A 24,317-nucleotide genomic window follows, 5' to 3' on the forward strand; every position below is an offset into this window, starting at 1 on the left:
TGCAGGAGTCAATTGTGCTATCACAGGGGTTTAGTCACACCTTTTATTACATTAGGAAAAAGAAACCCCCTGACTCTGTGTTGTGGTTTAAGCCCAGACAGTTTACAGGACACTCTATGTTAAAAAGGCTTTAACTTACTCTCCTCGACTTTTTTGTATATAACTTTCTTCAGCTAAAACCAAAAATATTCCAGAACGGTCACGACTATTTTTTATTCCTACAATTCTACAGTGAGGAAACTTTTTCAGTGTCCCAATTAAAAAAAAAAAAATTAAAATAAGAAAAGTTACATAAGGTGTTACTGAGTCGAGGTGACAAAAGGGAAGAGAGAACTCGAATGTCTGTCCTCCTCACCACGCGCCCTCTCCACTGCTCCCCACTTCCCTTTGTGAGGGTAACCGTGCTGGAACTATTTGTTCCTGCACTTCTTTGGTCTGAATAAGCTAGGGCACTGGCTGTCACCTTGAGTTTCTCTGGCACGCTCTCCTCTGATCCCCTTCATCGAAATGGGTCAGTTGTAGTTTCGCCAACCAGCAGTTGACTGTGCACACTTTCAATACTCTGGGCACTTTGGGGATCTGCGGAAGGTTTCTTCAGGGCAGCTGGGTAACTGAAACAGAAAGGCAAAACTGCTTTTTACCTTCTACAAGGTAGACATGTGCAAAACAGTGAACATACCAACATGAGTTGCATTACCACAGTTTCTTCACTGCTTTTGGTCTGTCTTTTGTCATTGCCTCAGGAAGACTGGGCTTCTCTTAGGAATTCTCTTTCCCCTGCACATTCTGCACTCCCTTGCAGAAGATGTGACTGTTCTGAAGTGCCAACAAGGCGTCCTCATGGGAGACAACTCACAGCTCCTTAGCCCTTCATCAAGGTGGTTCTTGGTCAATTTTGCCAGAACAGAGCCCACCACTGTAAAATTTGTTTGGAGCTGCCTGCTTTCTGACATACCAACCACACAGACCATTTTACTGTGGGTGATAGCTGCGTGCCCTTCCCAAAGCACTTAGTTTTCAGAGACAGCCACCATGAGTGTAAGGAGCCATGCAGTTAATCCTCTTTCGCATGCTGTCTTCCAAGGGTTTGTGTTACAGGGATTCAAAAGCCAGCAGAGTTGACTGGCTGGAGTTTGAATTCAGCCATGTAAGACATCCTGCATACTCAGCAGTGCTGGCAGGCTCCCTGTAGTGACAGTGATGTCTCTGTGGGAGAAAGAAGGCTGCAGAATATTCTTGTGTACCTGGAAGAGGGATGTGTAAGAAAGGCAGGACCCACCAAACCCCTGAAGGATGCACCTCACTAGTTAACATTGGTACTAGCCAGACGAGATAGGTGTTAGATAAAAATAATTATGTTCCTGTCTATTTAGACTTAACTTGCACTTTCCTCAAGTTACTGGTTTCGGATATTTTTAATTATTTAGCAAGGTTATTTAAAGGCCTTATAACATAGCAGCCTTCCAGTACCTAAAGGGGTCCTACAAGAAATCTGGAGGGGGACTTTTTACAAGGGCATGTGGTGACAGGACAAGGGGGAATGGATTTAAACTGGCAGAGGGGAGATTTGGATTAGACATTAGGAGACATTATTTAGAATGAGGGTGGTGAGGCACTGGCACAGGGTGCCCAGAGAAACTGTGGCTGCCCCATCCCTGGCAGTGCTCAGGCCAGGTTGGACGGGGCTTGGAGCAACCTGGTCTGGTGGAAGGTGTCCCTGCCCATGGCAGGGGTTTGGACTAGGTGGTCTCCAAGGTTCCTTCTAACCCAACCAGTGTGTGATTCTATGAAAGCATGAAGGCCCCCAGTGTGCAGTACAGCCCGCAGGCCTCTCTGCCCACACCACCACTGCCACAGGAGAACCGGACACCCTAGAACTGCGATGGCTCTACACCAGACAACACAGCGCTACTTTAAAAGACAGGACCAGCACTTATGGAGTCACCTGGAGCGCTCGCTGTAGCACCGAGCACAACCCGGCCGGGCCCGCGCACCAGCGCAGGCCGCGTCTCCGCGGCACGGGGCAGCTGAGGCAGGCTCTGCGGACTGAGCACGGAAGAGGCGAGGGCCAGGGCCGGGGCCGGGCAGTGAGGGCAGGGCAGGCAGAGCCTGCCTCCCTGCCGGCAGAAGAGCGGGGAAGGACCGCGGCGGCGGCGGCTCGGTTGAATCGCTCCGCGGCCCCGGCTCCTCCCAGGGGCCGTCCCGGCGGCTGCAGCGGGGGGCCGGGGGCTGCGGCCGTGTGTCCCCCCCGGTGACAGCGTGGTAAGGTGTGAGACCCCCCCGCCCCAAGCCGGCGCCTCCCGCTGCCGGGGCTGCGCGACGGCTGCCGCTGCCTCGGTGTCCCCGCAGGGATCCTCGCTCCTCCTCTTTCTCCTTCACCCTCTCCCCCCACCTTCACCCCCCGGCTGAGTTCATTCACTGGGATTGGTTTCAAATGACGCCATCGCTTTATTTTTACACCAATGACCTCATCCCTGCAGCTTGAAGTTTACTGACCAGCAAAACTCTTTTCTCTCGTTCGCTCCCCTCCTTGTGCCTGCCTGCTCTGCCCGTTTGTTTCTAAACGTTTGAGCCCTCCGGGGAAACAGGAGGCTTAAAAAAAGCCCCAAAACCAAACACAAAAAAAACCCCACCCCAAACCCCACGAGTTTCTCCCCCCTCCCGATCTTTTCAGTGTGTGTGTGTGTGTGTCCCATCACTGTCCCCTTTTAATTTTCTCAAGCCATCTTGGGGGGGAGGGGGAAAGGAGAAGGAGAGGGGAAAAAAAAAGCTCTAATGTTTCCTTTTTCTTCTGCGCTCCCCTCCCACCTTCACGCTTCCCCCTCTTAAAAAAAAAGAGACGAATATAGTTTTGCTGTTATTTTTTTGTTTTATTTTTAAATTGCTGTTCTTTTTTTTTTAATTATTATTATTTTAATTGAAGAAGGCAAAAGGAGCTTCCCCAGCGGCTGGAAGGAGACAAAGTTGTTTCAGGAGGCAGCGACGAGGCTGGTGGCAACAACTTTTATCCCCGGCGAGGGGATGGACAGACAGACAGGGGGTGAAACAGTAAGTGCCGGGAAGAGCGCACGGACCCCTCGCCCCCGGCCGCCCCGTGGAAGGCAGCCCGGGAGGGGGGCGAGGGGCGCGGGGGGGGGCCGAGCCTGGCCGGGCCGGGCGGAGAGGAGGAGGAGGGAGGTGAGGGAGAGGCGGTCGGCAGGAGCGAGCCCTCCCTCCCTGTGTCCCTCCCTCCCTCCTCCCGCATGCCCTTCCCCGCCGGCCCCTCACCTCCGGAGGAGAGCGCCCGCACCGGACAGGTCGCTGCCCCGGCCCGGGCGGGCTCCTGCCGCCTCCGCAGGTGGTAAGGCACCGGGGTGGCAGGGAAGGGGGGTACGGGATGAGGACGGTGCCGGCACCGGCGGGCCGCCCGCTCCACGCTCCCCCTACCTGCAGCGGGGCGGCCGGCACCCTGCCGCTGCTGCCCGCGGGGGCTCCTGCCTCCGCGTCCGTTCCCTTGTCACCTCCCGATAGCCACCTGCCTCTCCTCGTAGGGGCAGGGGAAAGGGGGAGAAAACGGCGCCTTGTGTGGGTGAAGGGGAGGCAGCTCGCCGCGGGAAGGGATGAGCAGGAGCCTGCTGCCTTCTCCAGCGCGCCCCGAAACCGGCTGCAGGGGATGTTTGGGGAGGCTCCTGATAAGCCGTGGGTGCGCGCCTGCCTTTCTAAACTTAGTAAACAGCGCTGGCTCCGAATAGGCTTTCCACTGCTTAAAATGGGCGAGGATGCTTTAAAGCCCCGAAGGGTTCCCCAAGATATGCTGGAAGTTGTGCCGTTCAACTTGGAAAACGTTTAAATTGAGGCAGTTGACAAAATGGAGGGCTGCCGGGGAGCCCAGGAGTGAAGCAAATTGCAAATTGTTAACCTGGTGCTGCGCTCGCGTAAACTCTTAACTCGGTGGCTGGTGCCAGGACGCGGCCTGACAGATAACCCGCTCCCGACTTCGGTTTTTTTTCCCCCCATAGGAGCTGCAGGGATGAGGAGTTGAGTGTGCATCAGTGTGTCCTGAGCAAGGTGTATGGGATGCGCCTATTGCAAAGCCTGACCAATGGTAGGGTTTTTCAGTGGCCAAAACCAGTTTGATTAGATGTCAGTTGGGAAGGTGTTCTTTTAGAACACAAAAGCCAGGAGAATTTGCTTTCCCTTATTGTCATTTCAGGTGGTTGAAACAGAAAATCGATATTATGGTTTTCCTTCAAGTGAAGGGTGTAGTCATAGGGAGCTGTATTGTCTGACCTATGGCTAACTTTTTTTGTTCAAACATTCGGTGTATACCCAGCAGAATAAATAGATCTATGCTAGTTTTGAAAGCTAAAAGCAGATTGGACTGTTTCTCCTTGTAAGGATGTGTGTTGGGGTTCTTAAAAGAAAAAAACCCAAAACCCCAAAATGATTTTGTAACCCTTGCTTTGAGATTTATGCTATTCCTGGCAGCATGTGGTTTGGTAGATACAGCGTTTACGAAGTCACAACTGACCAAACAGGAGTTGGTTTAGACTCTTGTGTTTTGAGGGGAGGTGGAAAAATAGTAAGTCTTAATTTCTTTTTATGGTGTTCATCCCACTGCCTGTTGGAGATTGAAGCATTCATCACAGTTGTTTATGTTGGTTGTCTGGGGGTTTCTATTTGAATGTGGAGCAAGTATGCAACAGGGGGGGTGTACATGTATTTTTAGCTTTAATTTCTAATGACAAAAGATACGAAGAATACTGATACTCAAAGGTAAATCCTGCATTTACTGAGTATGCTTATTAATATTTTTAGGAAGGAATCTATAAAAATGCCTGAGGTATAATAAATTCTGGTCATTATGCTTGTTTAATACAATACTGCTTCAGTATACCTTAGTGCACAATTTCAAAGATTTTTTTAAATGAACACATAAGGAAAAGCAGCAGAGAAGGTGTCAGTTCCTGTGCTAATTGGAGGTGGTAGCTGTAAAATGCCTGTATGGTTTAATACATGTGCAAAGGTCCAGAAAGCCCAACCAAGCATTAAAAACCTCAGCATGTTGGATAAAGGTACATAAATACATTCCTGTTCCAGTAGCTCTGGTCTTGTTAGCTATCTAAGCAGATACAAGGGAACAAAATCACACCAGAAAAACAGCTGTAGAAGAAAGTGAGTTCAATTTATTTTGTTTCTGTAAAATGCATGCTCTTATTTCAGTGAAGGCAACTAGCCTGGCAAAGCTGTTTCCTTTTTAACTAGAATAGCTTAAACTGTCCATAGGAACGGTATCGGCAGAAGCTGTGCAGGAATGTGTTAAATGGATTTTGCTAGGAACTCCGTCTCCCAAGCCAGCCCCAGCTCCTCTGGGGTTGTGCCAGCCCTCAGCCCGTGGGAGGAGTTCTGGTTGTATCTGCCATGTGCCTGTGCACCTTCCTTGGCAAAATAACTACCCTGGGAGCCCTGTGCTTCCTTTGCTTTCACAGCCAGCAGCTGGAGACAGGGTGAGTGAAGTCATATGGAGTTACTGGAGACCGGATAATGGGACAGGTCAGCCACTCTTCTGCCTTTAAGATAAGTGATTCGTGTAGGCCTTAAGAAGCCCTTGAAGGACAAATTCAGGCTCTCTTCTAGACCCCTGTAAGAAATGCCAAATAGACAGGTTAGCATTGGTCTTCAAGTGAGGTCTGCTCCAAGGTGTTGTGCACTGAGAGCTGCATGTGGGGTTGAGAGCCCTATACAGTCACCTGTCTTCTCAAAATTTGATGCCTTAATCCCAGACCTGTTCAGGAATATTCACTGTTTTCAAAATGCAGATTTTCTAAGAAATATAGTAAACACAGTTACAGCATTTTTTCACTCAGGAAAAAGTAGGCAGGGTGATAGTTTTCACTTTATAGTACGTCTGTTGAATATTCCTTTCCTGTAAGAGCAGTCAGGAAAGCATCATAGATATTCTTCAAGTGCTGACAATCCTTAACAGCCATATGGCTTGGAGTAGTTACTGTCGAACGATGAGGTGTGGAAGAATTGGCACATCCCTTCCTTTTTGTTTCACTCTTAGGAAGAAACGTGGGTTTGGCCTGCGAATCCTGTGACTGTGTCCCTACTGATACGTTGTTCTGTTGATCAAGTGATTAAACATTTCTTGAAGTTTTGTAGTATTTTATGCATGGTTGTCTAATGGTACTTCCGTGATTATTTAAGAATTGTCAAGAAGCTGTCTTTCTGGGTGACAGAGATGTAGCTGTGTCCCTGATGTGTTGAATGGTGTGTTCACTTTGCCTACAATTCCTTAAGGATTGCTTCCAGATTTCTTGTAATGATATGGAAGGTTTCTGTAGAATATTTTAAATGTCAGTAACTATTTATCATATTAGTATTGGTAAGGTTTCTCTGACTTACTTGGTGTCCCCCTTTATAAAGAAAGGGTCATTCTTTAGGGCTGTTGATTGCTTACATGGCCTCTACTTTCTGCATGAATCAAAAGCCATAGGTGATGGATAGCCAGGTGATATGTATCAGGCTGTCTGGACTAAAGTCATTAGTTAACTGAAGACTGAGAGTCATTTGCGTGAAGGTGAGCGCTGTAACTTCAGGCTGCTTCCTCGTCATTATTTGGGAGACCCTATCCTCAGTATTTTCTTTATCACTAGTTTAATAGTAGTACCACCCTAATACCAAAGCTGATTGAGATGAAACTGGCTCTGGAGTAGAGCCTGTGGCTAGAGGCTGGGATGCCCTGTACTACTGCAGTGTTGCTACATACAGCTATGGCAACAGGGAAGTTCGTATCGCCACTTTTCTGCTTCGCCAGACCTCATCTTTAGATTGGTATTAGCTTAACAGCTCCAAATAGGAAATCTCCATTATAGTTATTGTGTAACTTCCCATAACACCTGAAGGAAGCCCAAAATACACATTTAATGGTAAAATTTGGCATCTTAACTTCTGGGTTTCCATAGTTTTAATCTGAGCAGTTCTCCGTTTGCTTATGGATAGGGCCTGTTGGCAGCTGTCACAGTCTCCAGTGGAGATGATGTTGGCCACCAGCGAATTACTATTTCTCAGCGATCAAAGAAAATCGGCGTCTAGGGTGTGTGTATGGAGGGCGAGAGGGAAGATGGGCATGAGTTCAAGGCCTTGTGTTTCCTTTTGCTGCGCTATGTGGTCTGCTGCTGAGCCAAGACTGACCTAGTCAGAGTTGGCTCTGGGAAGGCTGGCAGCTTTCCATGCTGTGTCCCTATGAGATGCTCCAGCAGCTGAAGAAGACCCCAAAATTAATAATTGGGCAGGGTAGGAGAGAGTATTGCCTCAGTGACAGGAGGTTTCCTGTGGGTCTGTGGGGATGCAGAGTGATCTCTTCTGCCACAGACCTTCCCAAGCTCCTATGCTGCTGTTTTTCTGTGCTTGCACTGTCTGAAGCTGTAACATCTGTGCTGTGTGAGTATATGAAAGGAACTGCTGAAACAAGGTCCTTCTTTGAGAGGAAGTCAGTTATCTCTGCTTTTTCTTGGTCGCAATACGAGCCATATGTCACTAGTAACTTGTACAGCTTCTCTTTAGTGTATTCTTGCTACACATAGCAAAATTAGTTCCAAGCTTTTATCCTGTTTATCATAAACTAGGATCAGCTCCTTGCACAGACCTCCTCAGGTGAATCTGCAGTCTAGTTTGGTGTCAAACTTCTGTCAGTTGTTTAACAAATAAAGATGCAGAAGTGGAGGTATGCAGAGGCTTTTATCAGTTGAGGATGGATGTAATTATTTTCCTCCATAAGACCTTTTTACATGCTATTCAGGGTGATAGTCTGCTAAAATATTTTTCTTCCTAAAATCATAACTGTGTTCCATTGCATTAGTTTGGCAGAAGACTCTGACACACAGTTTCTAATATCAAGACTGAAACAGCGTTGCCCATTTTCATTATGCTGCACTTGATTTTGCTTTACTATAATAATCTACAAATTCTGTGTGTTTATTGACTAAATGGTAGATTAGTGGCTTCCACAAGTGCTACCTTTTTAGACATCCTTGCCTGCTTGTCTAGTGTTTTTTACATTACTGAAGGCATTGTGAGAAGCAAAAAGATGGGTCTGAGTGCGTAATGTAGAAACATTTGAATGAGAACTTTACAGAGAGTATAAAACGAGGAGGACAACAGAGACTAATTGTATGAAATTCCTTTTATGCACACGTTCTTGAGTTTGAATAACTAGTATGTATTCAGCCTGCTGGATTAGAAGGCTTTGGCTCTGCATGTGTAGCATAGATGTTGCTCTCAAAATAGGAAAGCAGCTCTCCCTTCCCCCACACTATTATGGATAAAATTGATTTGGTACTGTTTTGCTCCTTCTGCACCCCTAGTAAAGCTTAAAGGCTGCATAATTCATAATGTCAGGGATATAAACACCAGACTTCTAATAGCCTGAGTGCTGTTCTTGCTTCTCACTTGCCAGGTGCAAGAATCATTCACCCCAGACTTTGAAGTCTCAACTCCAGTGTCAGGACTTGGGTTTCTGCTTGCAAGATGGTGCTTGCAGGGGTGTAACTTTCTTGACAGTGCATATTTCGTTAAGTTTATACAGTCCCTTCAGCATGGAAGCCGTCCGTCTTCTAAACACCAACTTCCAAATACATGCGCTTTTAAAGGGCTTCTGTTAGCTTGCTGTCCTGCTGCTGAAACAAGCCTTAATTTCAAAGGTGGGTTGTAAGCACCAAGAATGTTTGCCTAAAGAACAGGCATGAGATTACTTTCAACTCATTGTATTAATGCTATCTGGAATAAGTATAGCACATATCATCTCTACAGTTCCCGCAAGTATTTTGTTACAGGTGGGAACCTGCTTACGTGTTGGGATTGCATACCTTCTCAGCATTTTCTCTTGTTTTCCAGCTCTGCTGTCCCTCACATGGAGTCTCTTTGAACCCTGGAAAACTGTGAGGGAAGAGAAATGGATGGGGAGGAAACCTTGTAGTACATGTCTGTCTTCTAACTCCGTCATACGCAGAGGTGCCTTTCTAAAATAAAAGAATTTAGGTAGAGGCCTCTTAATAGGAACACTTGGGCAACAAACAGAATAAACTTCAACTTGGTTTCAACAAAGATGCCTAAAGCTTTGCCAGTTCTTATGCAAGGACAAAGAGTATTCCAGCAAAAAAGTACAGCAGTAGTCTTAGTGCATTGGGTTGAAGTTGTTAGGTCCAAGTAAGTCTGAAAGAATAGACTAGATTGAATCCAGATTAGCGGGAGGCAGATTATGTCACCACTTTAGTAGAGCTCCCTCTGCCTGCCCCAGGACCCTGTGTGCAAGGTGGGTGTGCTCCAAATTGAGGATAGGCTGTGAAAATCTCCCTTCCCATAGTCTGTTTGAAATTCTGCATTGATGGCAAGTTTCTTCTCATAGCAACAGGACCCAGTAGCTTCTCCCCCTTTCTCCCAAGGTACTCCCACGTTATATCAAATTCCCAAAAGCTCTTAAGCTTTACAGTGAGTGCTCTGAGGCCTTACTGGAGAGAGGGAATCCACACTGGCTGGTATAGGTTCATAATCCTGATCTAGCTCCTTGCAGGGGTGTTGGACCAAATGACCTTAAGAGGTCCCTTCTAGCCCAAACTATTCTACAATTCTATGATCTTGAAGACATGGCAGCTGAAGGCAAACAGGCACTGTCCTTATGAGAGCTGGTAAACTTCATGTTCTCCTAGCTAGCAGGAGATTTATTTAGGGCATATTTAGGCAAAATAATAAAGCTGCTTGTAGTTGTACTTTCCTTTGCTTCCTTGTTTGTTTCCTGTTGTTGTCTCCCTTTCTCATTTTGGTTTGCTTTTTCTTGCATGTAACTTACCATCTGAATATGTATATGATCTGTTTTTCCTGGTCAGTGGAGTCAGGTCTCTTGTCCAGCTGTTGAAAATACCTGACTTCTCATGGCTGAGAGGTTGTGAGCATGCTGTCAGCTTCTCAGTCATTCGTTCTGATTGCTAGGTGATCCATGTTTGGATACCATCCAGCTGACAAAGCCTGTTTCCTCAGTGTGGCTCACTTTGCCTGTCTGCTGTGATTTCCAGGTGGACCTATTTGAAGATGCCTGTAAAATCTGTTTATCCAGCCCAGGCACGATTGTATGAGTAGCCTGTTTGTCACCCATTTAATCTCAAAATATTACTGAAAGAAAGTTAACTCCTTCAAGCATAAAATGTGTGAAAAAGAATAGTAATACAAGTCCAAATCTCCAAGATACTAGTCAGAACAGCAAAAGAAAGTATCAGAATACTGTCATTGCAGTTTCCCAATGTACTCTTTCCATGAAGAGAGCCACATCTTCCCTACCCATGGCAGGAGGCTTATAACTGGGTGATCTTTAAGGTCCCTTCCAACGCTAAACCATTCTCTTAAATTTACAAGGCTCTGATCTTTTCCTCCAACTGAGGCTTGCATGACTTGCCACCTCTCCTGCAGGTGTGACCTGTTCTGGAACGAGGAAACGTGTAGTGTCTTTCCCCTTCTGCCTCATGTGTGGTTAAACCTATAGAAAGCTGTGGAGGAAGCTCAGGCATGCTGTTCCTCTGACAGCCTTCTGCAAGTACAAGCTATTAATGACCATTGCCTTTCATGGGCAAAAACAGTACTGGCAATTCCTTTGTGCACTTTATTTAATGGCATAACAAGCAAGCACACTAGCTATTTTTATTCAAATGCCCAGACATAAGCCAGTATGGCAAAGTGGCCATGAAAAGTCTGCATAGCTAAGTGAAAATACAGCTGCTGTTTAACACTAGGTCTTTTTCTTTAAGTTACAGGATTTTGAGAGGGTTCCGCCAATGATCATCTAATCTTTCTAACTGAGCTGTGGTGAGGATTTTCAAGATTTTGCATCCAAATAGGCAGAATGTTCTTAGTCATTGACTTTGTCTACTGTTTCAGTCAACAATAAGGAGGTAATGCAATAGGGTATATGGGTGGGTCGGGAAGGAGGGACTGATTCAGGTTAAAGGTTCAGGTCTTGGCCTGTCGGGAAGCTTTGGGACTATCCCTTCGTACGTGCTGTTTAGTGGCAGGCACACAAAAAATGCTGAATACAGTGACCCTGTTAGCAAATGCTAGCTTAGAGAGAAGCTGTGTTTGTTTTGGGAATTTTTAAAGGCTGCCAAGTCCTTCGATGGTGGTTTTTCCTCTTTTTATTTTCCTTTCCCCTTTTCCTTGAAGAGTGAGTCCATCTACATTGGCAGAAAAATGGTTTTCATGGCTTGGTGAATAATTGAAAAGGAAAATAAGACAGTGTTGATTATTTAAATCTTCGAACACTTCAAGGCCAAGAATTTATCTTACGGATTGTCTTGGGAGGGGTGTTGAGCATTTAGGGGTTTTGGTGTATAAATACTCAGCAAGTAGTCCTACCTCGGTATTGATGTGCATGGTCTTCAGTTCAATTTTGGCTTAAAAAATCCCAAAAGGAAAACTCTAAGCATATGACAGATGTTAAAGGTCCTAAGAAAAAAAATAAATTAAATTACTTAATATTATGCTTTCCCTTACCTGGAACCTGCTTGATACTGGAGTAGATATCCAGTGGGAACATACTTTTAAATATCTTTACTTAACTAAGTTACAGAGTGTGCTTACAGAATTCTTCTTGTTACATCCACCAAAGTAAGGCATTTCTACTAAGTGCCTAATATTTGGCCCAACTGGTGTTACTGCTTTTCAGTACAGTCAAACATGATTCTTATTTAGCTATAATCACCTGTTTTTTCTGTTTATGTTGGCAAGGTGAATGTACAAGTGTGACTTCCTCCTTGAAAGGTCCCTCCCTTTAACAGTCAATTGTTATACATCAAAACACAGCTGGAGAAGTCTACCTGTTGGTAGAAAATAGCATTACTTTGTGGACAGGTGGAGTGGGATGGGCATCAAGTTGATCAGCTGTTTTGGGACATGATGAAGGTGAAGTAATTAAACACCAATATATAATCATGACTGGCAGTAAAATAGGCTTTCTAGAATTCAGAATTCTGCAGAGTATGTTCTGATTTGGGTTTAAATGGTTAACTTGAAATGCAGTGCTGTGTTATGATGCTCGTGGACAGAGCTGTGACCCTCGTACTTTTGCTCAAAACGTGGTTACATTGTGCTACAATGGAAAAATATTCAGGCTTATCATTTTCTGGAGCAGAAGTTTCAAGCAGTATGTCCAGTTTCAAAAGTTGTGTGGTATTAGGGTCAATTATCATTGTGAAAATACTAGTAAAGGGAGATGTGTGTAAGGAACGGAACTGGAGCGAGAGAAAGAATAGGGAATAGTAGAAAAGGAGAGGTATTGATCAGATGTTGGAAAAATATACCCATATGGGCTAAATAAAGGAGGGAGGAATAAGAGAATAGGGTCAACAGGAATGGGAAGTATTTTTTGAAAGAAAGAAAGAAAGAAGTTCTGCATTAGTTGCACATGAAAACAAGGCTTTTAAATCACAGAAAACATAGATCTAAAGCGACAACAGGGTAGGATCATTCCACTTTTGCTAGTAATACAAACTTTGTAGGTAGTAGATAGCAAAAGAGGTTTTTTCGATGTGTTTGAGGAAAAGCCTTTCAACAGGCTGTCTAAATGAAGTCAAATGACAAGTTACAGGAAGTACAGGGAAAGGTGTAGCTTCTAGTGAGTTCACTGGAAATACTGCATGTAGAAAATATCTTCTGAAGATTGTGAAACACTAATGAGTTAAGTGTTTTGTCCTTTTGAGTCTGTATTTTGGTTTATAATTAGTGTAACTGAAGATCTTAAAAACTAGAATCTTAAACTCGATCTTAAAAGCTAGAAATGATGGATTGGAATATGTGGCAGCTGTTGAGAGAATAGTATTGCGTGGGTTTGTGTATTTGGTCTTTATCGCTAGACATTTGTAAATATTTAAGAATGAGTTGATTTCAAAACCTTGCAGTATAGACCATGTCTTCATGTTGGACATCTATAAGGGTCAGACAGTTAAGCTTCAAATGGCTTGCTTCTGAGTCCACATTGATATATCTTTCAATGCAACTGAGAAGGTGGGAAGGAGGAGGGAAAATGATCTGTCTAAACACTTCTGTTGTGAGTTGCTATTTTTCTTCATGCTGTTACTAATTTATTTTTGGCTTTTTTAAAATCTGGCATGTTTGTAGTTATTCTAGATGGAAGAGAAGCTTTTATCTTTAAAAAAAAAAAAAAACAAACTTGGCAAATTTTGTCTTTGCTTCTAGAATACGTCAGTTCAAGAGCCTCGTGTTCTCTAACTACATTGCAGGTACAGATGTACCAGCTTCCCTTGCTGTTTGTCTTCTAACATTTTTATGTTACATTATATGCTGCCATCAGTGTGAGGGCTTTGTAAGTACAACTAGTCAGTGCCATAAGAAGCTTTAACCTAAATACACAAATCAGAAGAACAGTAGTCTAAAGGGTATTGACCAAGTGTTTTTTTCCAGCTGTGCTCATAGAAAAGGTTACTGAGTCCAGCTGCTTGACACAGTCCCTCTACCTCTGGCTGCTGCCCTGGGTCTGCTGCTTAGGGTAGCTTTTATGACTGTTTGTTCTCGACTTGAGGCCAAGACAGAGAATGAACTCACAAGCAGATTATTCTGCTCTTTGAGCTAACCTGTTCGTGCTTTGTTTGAAGCAGACCAGAAATCCATCATGCTGTTTGCTCCATAGGATCAAGGTGGTTGTTCATTCCAGACCTTAAATTACCTGCTTTTTTGACATATAGACAAACCTTAAAAGTAGACTACTCTGTAGACCATCTTCTCCTTTCTTCTGTGTTCTGCCCAACTTGCTATTACACTTGTTGTCCAAAAGAAATAGGTTCAGTACCAGTAAAACTGAAATGGGAGATCATTAGCATGGATCCACTGAAACTGGTCGATCTGTCTCAGGTAGTACAACACAGTATACATTTCTATGTCAGGTAACACAAAATGCTCACAGTTACTGTGATTCTTGTCTTCCCAGCCACTGTCATTGCAAACTCACTCTTTTAATGACTCTCAGGATCCCACAGTGGGCCAGATCAGGGAACTAGAAATGGATGAGAATTGTTTGGATGTGGTTTGTTTATGTGTTTGTTTATTCTGCTTTTGTAGTTAGTTTATGACTGGTTTAGCTCTTTGAATCAGCTCACTGAATTAACATATGAGCTGGCATAAGGGACACGGTTGCTTTCTGGTAGCCATGAGTTTGTGTGTTTTAAGCTGCCATGGAGTGTAGCCCCTCAGTCTGCCCTATTGGTTTGATGCATGTATGTGTGTGAGGCTCTGAAACAGCAGTTTTTGGAGCAGCCAGAGGCATGATGGGCTCTGCCCCTTGTTCCTGTGACTGGCTGTTGAGGGGGTAGGAATGGGTTTTGTGGTTTAGTAGCCAGGCGTGCTGCAGCAAAAGAATTTCCTCTTCTTCCAGAGAACTTCCTTTTGCTCTTGTTTGGGGGTTTCCTGTGCTTGGCCAACAAGCCAAGTCTTGTGTTGAAGTTACCCATGTGCTGCAGTGCAGGTAAGCCCATTGCAGTCCATGGCAACCTGAAAGTAATTGAAACGCAGGAGAATTCTTTTCCAAGCTTGTCTTCTGCAGAGGCAGCAAGAGGTATGTTCATTACATGGATCTTCCCGCTGGAAGCTAAAGCTGGAATTGTCAGTCCAAGATAAAACACTGATTGCTGTTTGTTCGGCACTCTGCATTCAAGGTGGCTTGGCTTGATTTCCAGGAGCTCCAAGAGCTTTGCTTTGTGCTCCATTGGAAACTTTTATTTGTCTGCCACCTGACACGTTCAGAACTTGAGTTCTGTCAGGGTTCTTTTTTTTTTTTTAGCTACATCTAGGTATGATGAATTGGGAAGATCTGGATACATGGTCTTCACAGAACACGCAGTATGTAGTTTTAGTGGTTATAGCTATCTCAAGTAGGTAGAAAACTTTCGTCCAATCCGTAGCTTATAGTGTATCTGGTTTGAATATAGTTGTGATTTATAGTTATGATCATTAATTGGTATTTCAAGGAAATTGAAATGAAAACCTCATCCCTTTCTTCTTTAAACTTGAAATAATTTCATTTTACTGAAGAAGTAAGATATAAAAATCTCTTTTCTGCCTTTCCCCTTGTCGTTGTATTAATTTAGATGGTACCAGTGTCTTCAGAGTTGTCATACAGAACTCTTCTTTTGCTCACTTTTTAATTGCTTGTCATCTCTGCCCACTGCTTTGGAGGAGGTGCCGATAAAAGCTATAACTCAATTTAGTACTCCTGTTCCTCTTTAGGCAGTGTTTCTGACTTCTTTTTAATTAGAAGACTGTATTTTTTACATACTTTTGATCTCAAAATCATTTGCGTTTTTTAAATGTTCTTTACATTTACTGTGAGTAATAGTATGCTGATGGAAGGATCATCTTCTTGGGGTCCTGCCTAGGGTAAAAGAGTTCTGCTGGTTCAGCTGGAGCTCTGCAGAGCTCCTGTCACTGTATGGCTGTCTGCATTGATGAAATGCAGTGGCATACACACTGGAAGAGATGGTGTTGCAGAAGACCATTTATAGGGCAGGTAGGAATCCAGAGCATCCTATTGATGGAACTGCTGTCCCCACAGCATGTTAGTGTTAGCCTTGTTACTGATGGTACTTTGTCAGCTGAGGGCTTTTGTCATCCAGGGAAGAGACTTTTTTTCCATGGAGACCTGAGTTTTGCTGACTTGCACAGCAGCTGAAGTAGCTTGTCTGTTGACACAGCTCTCTCATTCAGCCAGGTGCAAAGCTAAAGAATTAACCTAAAAAGTTGTTAATTTCCAGTGACTTAATCCAATATTGTTTCTATCAGGCATCAGTTTGTCTTTTTTCTACTCCTCTGCTACTCCTCTGAGGTTTTTTAGTCGTTCTCCTCAGTGGTGGGGCATGGATGTGTGCATATAGTTGTAAGTAGGTTTATTACGAAATTTATATTCCTTGGAATTTTTTGTTTTAGACTACAAAGTGACCTTTCTAGTGAGTCTACATAAACTTCCTTTAAACTATTAAGCTGACATGCTTCAAGACACATGGGCATTTACATTTAATGCTGAGTTTGGGTCTGATGGAGAAGAGTGGTTCTGTGTCCTCATTTCTTATCTTATGCTCCTTTTTTCTCCTAGCATCAGGTCTGCAAGAGGTTCTGTGTGGCTAATGTTAAAAAAGTTGAATTTCTAGTACTGAAGTTCACTGATTTCTATTTATTTTTCTTTCTTTGTCTTTTTCCCTGTCACCTATAGCATGTTTCACAAACACTTTCTACCTGTGCTGGAATAGCTCGCTTTAATGAGCATTACATATTTCTGTTTTCTGCTTAGCCCTTACATTCTTCAGTTTCCTCATAAATCTTGAGGACGTGATGGTTTGCTGTTAGTTACTAAAAGTTTTTTTTCTTCTCTTCTTTTGCTATGTCAGTCTTGTCAGTAGATCATCTTAGTTCATCTTGAACTTATCTTTTGACAGCATCCTGTGTGGGAAAGGCTTTTCCAAAGAATCTATTTTTGCTTTCTCAGTTATTATTATCTAGTGGCTGGTATCAAATTTAATTGCACTCTTCCATTTTTGTGCACCAGCTCTTAGGATTTTTCTCTTTATTTTGATACGTTCTCCGATCTGATACTCTGCTCTTCTGAAGTCCTTGTTGTTTGCTTTTTCCCCTGGTCTGCTATCACTTATTCTGCTTTCTGTTTCTGTACCCAGGCTTGGATTCACATTTTTCTGGGATATGCTCATTTGGCCTTTGCAACCCCACGAAAATGTTACCATTTGAGCATAATGACTCTTTTCTTCCCTGGCTTCCTGTTCCCTTTCCTTGTGAAGTGGTATGTATACCTTCCGCAACTTTCAGACTCAGCTGGGAGCTAAACATGCAGCTTTTCATTTCCTCTCTCTTCTTGAACTGAGGATCTTTAGGGCCACCGGTGTCTTAGTGACCGTTTCTGAAGTGTAACAGTGTGGTACTAGTTTTGGTAGGATTCCTTCCATGAGTGTGGTGAGCTCTTGTATTATGGCCACCATCATTTAGCAGTGAGCTAATGCAAACAGTAAAACTGGCTTTCTGACATAGTACTAAGATCACTCTAAGTGAAGAGCAGGGGAAAAGCTTAGATTTTTATTGCCAGGTAAAGAACAAACGTGGAATGAAAAATGTCCTTTGGCATGTCCTGCTGTGGTTCTAAGGCTAAATGGAAATGTAGATTTTCCTTCATCAAATTAAATACCTCTTGATTTTGGCATAGTATTCCCTTTACTTCCTTCTCTAAACAGAATTGACTTGACTCTTCCCCCTTTTCCACAGTAAGTGTATGATTCTTTGTTTAGTTTGTAGGAATTGTGAGAGCTCTGTGTTTTCTTGTATTAAAGATGCCAGATTTGCAGTGATTTCTTCCTCCTTTCTGTTGTTCCTTTCTTCCTTCCAAGAGCCCCATGCAGACTCTTTTGGGGCTTGTTTGATGTGTTTTTATTTTCCCCCAGGAAAAGACTTTCTGTATCAGTCTTCATGGCAGCTTATGGTTCCTTATATACAGCATGCTTCAGTTGACTTCAAAAGTAATGCCAGTGCAATTTTACCAACTAGAAGAGTAAGGAAGGCTGGACGGTTAGTAGAGTGTGTTCTCCACTTTTCCATCAGCTGTCTTCCCTTCATTTGGGAAGCATGATTCTCTAAATTCCTTCCTGATAGATTTCCATTTTGTCTGGAATGACGTGGCATCTCTGCAAGCACAAATTTTTTTATGAAACACTAAGCACAGAGAACTTGTTATCAAAATACTTGTTTCTTCATTTATTTTTTTTTTTTTTTTTAAGGTCACTGTTGTGAAATGGCATTATCAACAACTGTTACTCCAGAAGTAGAGAAAAGGTATTGAAGATTGCATCTTTCTTTTCTTCTAAAAACAGTGCTGTCTTGAGACCCTGTTACTCAAAAACAAGTTGTAATGAAAATATACTAAAATCCTCAGCTTTAGCTTGGTTGTATCAAATGCTTGGTAGAACTCCAAAGTGGCAAATAACTTGGTTATTTTCTTTATGGATTACTAATCTTGTTTGCTTTGGCACCTGAAACCAAAGTTGCAGCTTATTTTTACTTAATGCACGCCTTTTTTAGAGTATCCCTTCCATGCAATAATACAGATATTTATTACAGAACCCAGGAGGCCAGTCAGAGAGCAGGGACTCTGCTGTGCTTGGTGGTCCCAGAGGCAGAGAGGAGCGGTTTTCACCTAGGCAGTTCTGGTCAACAGAATAGGCTTGGTACTGGTACAAAAGTCCTTGTAGACATTGTGACTAAGTAGTAGTTTTGAGGCAGTGTTCTGAAGGAGTGTGAAATAGGTGAGGATCTCATCTCCTGTGGCTTAAGAAGAAAATAAAGATGCATCTGGTCAAAGGAACAGGTCTAGAAAATTACATTTACTGCAGTGTTCCTTGTCGGTGTGAGTGACATAGTCAAGGCCAAAGGAAATGCTACTGTGCTACTAGCAAGAAGAGATTGTGTGCATAGGAGAGTGGTTTTAATCCATTTATGCTTTTTAAATTGTTTTAATACCAAGTGGGAAAATGGGCAGGATACAACCCTAGCTTTGATACAGAAGTCTAGGGAAAAATCCCTCATGAAATAAAGTAAGGTGATGGGAAAAGGAAATGCAAAAAGGGGAGCATCTTGGCAGCAGCAGGGTTTTTAGTTCCTTCATGAGGGTATTAGAAATCAGTTAAACATTCAGTGACTTGATTTATAGGTGAAGGCATTAGCTAGTGATGCGTTTTTCTAGATCGGCCATCAGTTAATCATGGTTTCTTTCTGTAACTGTTTTTATTCCAGTGGGTGGTGGTTAAAATCTAGAAGAAAGTGTAGTGATCTCAAGTTGCTTGTCTTTAAAGTTACTTCCGGTAATGGCAAGAATTTATTTTTGTTGGTAACTGCCAAAAGTTGTCATGCACAAGACGACATCTTCAAAGTAAGTCTTAAACAAACAAAGACACCTTTCTCCTGTAACTTCTGGTGTTAATTCCTGTCTTTCTACTTGTACTCTTGAGACCATGTTACAAGCAGTGGTAGTTTCCTTAATACATGATTAGGTTTGCTGTGGAGCATTTAACAGAGCTAAATTTTGAGAGAGCAATTGTAAGGTAAGATGAGGTGTCAAAGTGACGGGTTTACACGTGGTGGTTCCTGGCAGTTCGCAAAACACAGTTCATGTAAACTTGTCTCTGCTCCAGCAAGACACATCCCTTTAACCACTGTTGTTACTGTGCTCTCTGTGAACTTAGTGAAGTAGTGCATATGTGTGTGTTAAATTGAGTTTTGTTTTTAGGGTGAGTTTGGGCGGTTTTTTTGAGTCTCAAAGCTACAGCAAACTGGCAGCTTTTCTGATTGAATTTTCAGGTGCTAGTACGTAATGCTGGGTTTTCACTAAACTGTTAGTATAGGATGCCACTAATTCTTTCATCTTTTAATGTGGCTGTCAACCTCAAACAATTCAGCTCCATTTATAGTTTTATAACGGATTAAGTAACTCAACTCTGGATTAAAAAATTAAAATCAAAATGGAATTGATCATGTAACAAAGCTACTAGGCCTTTCAGGAGTCTTAATTTCTTGTTCTTTATGGTTTAGTTGAAACCTGTGAAGCATAATACATGGCCCAGAGTTGTTGTTCTCCTTCCTAACTGTTTAAGGTTTTTTTAATTGTTGTGAGACAATCAGATGATTCCTGTCTCTCTAAACCTGACGGCAGTGTTACCTCCAGGCTCTTTGCACATTGGCTGCTCTCTCTGTAAAGTTCTGAATGCTTCTGCCGTGATGGATACAACACACCATACCTGCTTCGGGCATCAAATGGATTTTGCAAGTTTGTGTGTGTCTGAAACTATTGGTAATCTTAATTGTTGGGTTCAGACATGAAACTTGTTCTTCAGAAAAGCTTTCTTGTGAATAAACCTGAATGCATTTAAATGTCTGAAAGAGCAAGGGTTGGGTGGAGTACCATGGGAATTGCCTTTAGTTCTGCTGGATGGATAGACAGTCTGTGAAAGGCCCCAGGAGGATTTGATCATGCCTTAAAAATACTAAATGAAGGTACCCATATTTAGATTATTAGTCTTGTCCTCTGTCATCATTTATCCCTAAAAGGAAACATGAATTCTAATTCCGTAAATCTTCTACTTGATGAGTGTTGTTCACCAGAATAATTTTGGATATGACTATGGTTTTGTCAAAATAGGCATGTGCTAAAAGATACTTACCTATGACTGAATAGTCATTCAGTGGCCTCTCTGGGAACCATTGCTTTAAGTCGGGGGAGTTACATACAGTAGTAGGTGCACAATGCAATGAAGGAGTAGGCCACTTCATTCTGTATCTCTGTATTGAGGGCTGACAACACAAGTATTTTCTCAGATGTTCTTGGAGCTGGAGGGTTTTGTTTGTTCATTCTTTCAGAAGAAGCACCCCAAAAGCCTTTAAGTAAGTAATGCAGAAAAGGATTGTGTTTTTCTGTGGTTAAAAGTTTAGGTGCTGGTAGTAAAGGTATTTCCCATGGGTAGGCAGAAAGAGAAGCTGGTGTTCCTGGGTACATCTGTACCACTTAAATTGCTGCCTGGAGTGGGGCACTTTGCCTTGGGGAAGTCCTTTTTGTGTTTGTGAGGGACTGAAGTGTAACGAGAAATTTTTACTTCCTGCTGTTTTCCTCATTTGAGTCTACCTGAAGCAGAGAAGCCATGGCTCCAGAATTGTTAATAAGCTTCCTAAGAGTGCTTTTATTAATTGTAATTGTCTGTACAGTATAGTTTGACAAGATTAGCAAAGCATGGAGAGCACTTCCTACTGTTAGGCTTAAGGATTTTGTTTTAATGATAGAGTTCTTCAGATTTGGCACGGTCTGTCTGCTGCAGGCTTCTGAAGTACAAACAGTGATGACCTGGCAAGCAGTTCAGCATGGGTAAGAGGATATTTGGGCCAAGGACTCGTAGCCAAGCTCTTACCTTTTTACATAAGATTTTCTTAAATGGGACTGTGAAGGACATGACATTGTGGTTAAATAATTACTCCTTGATTGAGCGAGTACTGCCCTGAGGAAGGTGCCTATGTAAGGAGCATCCCTATCACCCTGCACAAGAACAAGGATGTTGTGCTGAGACTGAGCAATCATCATGCTGGTGCTTTCTCATTCTTGATTCTACGGACTTGTGCTGAAAGAAGTTATTAACTTCAGTTGTACCTTAAACACACCAAAAACCAGTGGCAGTCCAATATAAAGGGCAGTGGTGCACTTCAAACTGTGCCACAGGGCTTTGGGTCTTTGGAGACAGGCAGCAGGCACTGTCTGTACCAGGAAAGCAGGAATTCTTTGTGGACAAGTCCCCCTTTCTGATCCAAGCAGTGCATGCAGTGTTTAAAGGCAAAGCCATATAAACTGGAAACAACCGTGGGGTTTGGGGATTAATATCTGGTGGCCGGATTCATCTTTTTGTGGGGACTAGTGTATTTTTACTCTCTTTCCGGTAATCCAGCACGCTTCTCACTCCATTTGTATACAGGCCACCCTTGCTGTCTGCAGCAACTTCTTTGTGCTGGTGGTACGATTATTTTCCATTATCTATGCTGTCTGTGTGTCTGAGCAGAAGTGATAATGCAAGCTTAAGAGATCATTGCATTCTCTGGTGTTTGCTATTGTAATGGCACACAGCAGAAGAAATCATTCTGGATGTGGCAGTGAGGGGGACAGTGCAGCTTGAGGTGCTCAGCCTAGTCCATCTTGCCCTACACTGTGGAATACCATGGGGAAAGTATTAAGCCTGGGTATGGAAAGCTCTGTAGCTGTGCCATGGGGTGAACTTGAACAAATCACAGAGTCGTGGAATAGTTTGGGTTGGAAGGGACCTTCAAAGCTCATGTCCCTGCAATGAGAAGGACATCTTCAACTAGGCCAGGTTGCCTAGAACCACATCCAGCCTGGCCTTGAATGTCTTCAGGGATGGTGCATCCACCCTCTCTGGGCAATCTGTGCCAGTGTTTTACCACCCTCATTGTAAAGAATTTTCTTCACGTCCAGCCTGAATCGCCCCTCTTTTAGTTTAACACCATCACCCGTCATCCTATTGCAAAGGCCATGCTAGAAAGTATCTCCCATCTTTCTTACAGGCCCCTTTAGATAAACTCTCAGTTCTGTCAAGGTTAGTTTGGGCACCAACTTGGTGGTTTGGTTCGGTTCGGAGCTAGCTTGTGAGTCTTAGATTTAAGTGTCTCCTCTGCGCACTCTGTCCTTGCACTGGAGCACACATGTAATATCAGGAGAATTTAGCTTCCAAACACATTAAAAATAAATAAATAAAATCCTTGCAGCTTCTTGCTTTTTGACTAAAATTGAGGCATATGGCCGCAGGCATACCTTTGATGCCAGGTGGTCTCCCTGCCAAAACTAAAGCTGGTTCTCAAGAAGGTCTTATGTGGTTATGGTTTCATTAGAGTGCCAGAAAGCTGAACCTTGGCAAAACTATGCTTTAAACTGATGGCGAGAGCAAGATTAGGAAGAACGTTTGTCCTGGATAGGCATTGTAGCTACAGGTAGACTAGATACATTTTCTTCTAGATCTGAGTCATAGGCGTTTTCTTTATTATTATTTTGCCTGTTCCAAAGCAATCTAAGCTAAATTGAAGTTTAGATAGTCTAAAAATTATTTGGATTTGTGCTTGATTTTGCCCAGCTCCCAGGTTATATATTATTTGGTTTCAGAAGCACGTGCCCTAGGCATTTACTGCTCCAGCTTGAACTGGTGGTGAGGCTGCAGAGGAAGAAGCCTGAAGGGGGTGGGAGGAGTGCTTCTCCTTCCCCTCTTTCCTGGTGACCTCCGCTTCTCTGCTTGCGTTCAGCTCTTTTCCTGCACGTTTTGACCCGTGCTGTATTCCTGTCAGAGAGGGCATTTGCAGTCAGGGATGAAGTCTTTTCTGGAAAAGACTTCTTGCCTAAGTCTGCGCAGCTGAAATGGTTTTGGCATTCATTGGTAGAAACTGGCTGCTCTCAGGTGTGTGCTTTGCCGTGACTGCTTATACTCTGTTCTTCAAACTGCCAGGGTCAATCTTTTCATGCCACTCAGGAGATCCCCTGGAGAACTGCGCACACCACTCTAGGTGGCAAACTAGCTAGCTAACACTTCTTTAAACATTATTACAACACTCTTTTAATATAAAATAAGCCCAGACCAAAACCCTAACAAACAAAACCCGGGTAACAAATACGTCAGCTACATCTGTCACTGTCATAACTTTGTGAAGGCAAATGCATCTAATCTCACCTGCTGTCTTTGTCACCAATACCTTTAAGTCAGCTGGTAACTGAAGGAGAAGAAGATGGGGTTTACTTTGAAAGAGTTAGGGGATTGCCTCCTCCTCCCATTGCAGAGTGAAACTTCTAGTTCTGTTAGTTCTATGATTTTGAGTAATGCAGTACATTTTTGTGTTGTAACGTGAAAAATACTTTTGAGGAAACTATCTTTTTTTTTTATGCTGTTTTTGTGTGTTTTGTTGGTGGTTTTCTTGCTTGTTTGTGCTTGGGTTTTTTTCCTCTCAGAAAATACAAACTTTTTTCATACAGGCTATGAGAAAGGTTTGTAAGGAGAGGGATTGTTGGGTTTTTTTTTTTCTTTTCTGTTTAAACTGATTAGTGTAGGAAAGACAGGCAAGATTTCAGGAACACAAATCCCACTTAAAATTTGAAACAAAAGCAGAGAATATAAAGCTAAATCTAGGTCAAGTTTGAGTTAAGAAACAACATGAAAATCCAGAGAGAAATTTGGGGAAAAACAGGCTACAAATCTAGTAACTGTGATGACTCCAGATTTTCTTGTTCTGGTATTAACTCCAAGAATTTGGGGAGGGGAAAGCGTTCTTTCTTTAAAGGTATCTTGTAGGTTTCTTTCTCTATTTTATCATGTATTCTCAGTGGTGTGGCTTCAGCCAGACAGTTTCCATGAGGAATATGATTCATTGGGTAATTTATGACATACTTCGGGATGTGCTTTGGACTACTTCTTTTCCTGTTTGGGAAGAGGGGCAGGCTGGATGTGGAGATGTTTTGGAAGCCTTGGCTCTTGTTTCTGTGTCATGGTTTGATTCTGTTTCAGGTCCGTGTGTGAGGAAGGGCTTGTGCATTCTGGAGTTCATGCCCTCCCTCTTCTTATCGCTCTATACTAACTAGTCTCCTAAAAGATGTCACTTCTCCCTGCAAGATTGGCCTTTCCTCTGTCCTTGGGACATTATATTGTTATAGCGGAGCTCTGTTCGATATGCAGTTCTTATGAACCGCATCTGTATGTTTT

The 24,317-nt window shown here is 43.1% G+C and overlaps 1 protein-coding gene across 6 annotated transcripts in view; it reads left to right on the plus strand.

Annotated features, from left to right (window-relative positions):
• Nucleotides 1-2,134: 2,134 nt before the first annotated feature.
• Nucleotides 2,135-24,317, plus strand: part of DUSP16 (dual specificity phosphatase 16) — a 70,911-nt gene continuing 48,728 nt past the window's right edge. The window contains exons 1-3 of one of the 6 annotated variants that reach the window (XM_065672544.1): nt 2,135-2,262; nt 2,924-3,048; nt 3,999-4,084. The gene's annotated coding sequence lies outside the window, so the exon portion shown is untranslated. Of the gene's footprint in view, nt 2,268-2,896; nt 3,049-3,248; nt 3,341-3,998; nt 4,085-24,317 lie in introns of those variants that run through there. The other 5 variants (XM_065672534.1, XM_065672531.1, XM_065672540.1 and 2 more) reach the window with 5 other exon arrangements.

The sequence above is a fragment of the Lathamus discolor genome, chromosome 1 (genome assembly GCF_037157495.1).
Source record: "Lathamus discolor isolate bLatDis1 chromosome 1, bLatDis1.hap1, whole genome shotgun sequence".
In the NCBI taxonomy this organism is placed as follows: Eukaryota; Metazoa; Chordata; class Aves; order Psittaciformes; family Psittacidae; genus Lathamus; species Lathamus discolor.